The sequence below is a fragment of the Mandrillus leucophaeus genome, unplaced genomic scaffold, assembly GCF_000951045.1.
Source record: "Mandrillus leucophaeus isolate KB7577 unplaced genomic scaffold, Mleu.le_1.0 Scaffold368, whole genome shotgun sequence".
NCBI lineage: Eukaryota > Metazoa > Chordata > Mammalia > Primates > Cercopithecidae > Mandrillus > Mandrillus leucophaeus.
The window spans coordinates 2087658-2089509 of record NW_012103898.1 but is presented as its reverse complement, the minus strand read 5'-3'; the positions used below and the strand labels follow the sequence as shown (position 1 = coordinate 2089509).

Sequence of the window (1852 nt, the reverse complement as noted above, 5' to 3'; positions counted from 1 at the left end):
TCTTTCCTCGCACAGGAGAATATGAGGCTACAGGAATTGACAGATCTTCTTCAGGAAAAGCATCGCACCATGTCTCAGGAGGTACTTAATCAAAAAAGAGAGATGACTATGTCTAGTGGGCTGTGGCAGACGTTGACTTAGAATTCTGAGCACCTCAAAGATCACCTTACTCTAGAAGGCCTATCATAGGGGATTTTGCAAAACACAACACAACTCCACACCTCCAAATAATGAATTACCCTAAATATAAAAGACTGTATAATGTTATTGAGGAATGGCGTGGTAGAAATTTAACAGCGAATGGGCAAGTAGAACCTACTGTATTGATGATGTCCTAGGAATTTGAGGAATGTGAATTTTCAGTCTCAACTTGGGCACAAATAATGCCATGGTTAAACCTTGCCAAGATTTGGACTTTTATTTATTTACACAAAATGATCAAGATAAAGTGATGATAGGCCTTAAATGACTTTTCTGATACTCCTGATTATCATTTTGATTTAGTTCAAAATATATTCTACTGGAATTTGCCCTACCTTAGTTTAGCCACTGAATTCTCATGCTAATTAGTAATTTAGTAGTTACATTTACTCAGTGCCTAGAATTTAAGCACTTTATGATTGTTATCTCTAATGGCAAAACAACTCCCATTTTATTGCCGAAGAAATAAATTCAAAGAGGTTAGTGATTATTCTGAGGGCGCATAGCTAGAAAGTGATTGAGCTGTGTTGTGACTGTAGGTCTGTTTGACTTCAAAGCTCTTGTTCTTCATATGCCTTTGTTTACTAAACTCCAGTGTTAAGGTCCATGCTGGGCTGGTTGCATGAATATCATCTGGGGAATTTATTAATTCATATGAATTATCCTAGACCTTCAAAGGGGTTAGAATATAACAGCCCTTATAAATAAACTGGAGTCTAGTAAGAAAATGGAATATTTTTGTCATATTTTAAGACATTGACTAGGTGCTACCAAGATGGAGAGGTCTTCCTTTTCTAGGCCTTTGGCAAATCTCAGATTGTATTACTAACCTGGAGGGCAGTTGTTTGCTAAACTGTGTGATGTCCATGTTGACTCTCATGGCTGGCTATTGATGCTGCCTGTCAGCTGGGTTAATTGTCCACTGGGATACCTACAGGTTGCTTCTTCATCATGGTAGTCTCAGGATGGTTGGAATTTTTACATGTTGGCTGACTTCTTCCAGTGAGCATCCCAAGATCACCAGGTAGAACCTTCATAGCCTTTCTGATATAGCCTCAAAATTATGTAGTACCATTTCCATTGGGTCTCTAAAGTTGACCCAGATTCAAGAGGAGGGAACAAAGATCCCACCTCTTGTTGGGAGGACTTTCAAAGGATTTTTGTGTCATATTTTAAAAGCTAGCACAAAGGGTATATATAGATTAACGTGAACATGTAATAGTTTAGTAGTTAAAATACTAAATAGTGCTAGCTGGTGTATAGCTCCTAGAGTATCTGACTCTAGATTATAGTATAATGTATACCGTATTGTATCTGACTCCAGATTGCTCTGGGGAGAGCTTCAAAAAGTGTATGGAAGTTTTCCTTTTGTTCTGAATGGATTACCTTTTGTGGGAATGTGGAGAGAGAAATTTGGGGGTAAAAATGGTTTTTTTGAAAAAAATATATATCTAACAAAACGAAAGATACTATCTTTTATCTCTTAAAAAATGCAAAATTTTTATAAGTTTGTAGTCTGTCCAGGGAAATGGTGCTTTTCAGAGGTAGAAAAATTGTTGAATCTTTGGTGGTCTTTTCTTTGGGAGTTCTTACAGGCTTTAGACTTAAAGTTTTCATGATTATGACTGACCCAGAATTGTTGGAGGAATCC

General features: G+C 37.1%; 1 protein-coding gene across 1 annotated transcript in view; it reads left to right on the top strand.

Moving 5' to 3' along the window:
- Nucleotides 1-1852, top strand: part of RNF20 (ring finger protein 20, E3 ubiquitin protein ligase) — a 37984-nt gene that overhangs the window by 11048 nt on the left and 25084 nt on the right. The window lies entirely within an intron of this gene.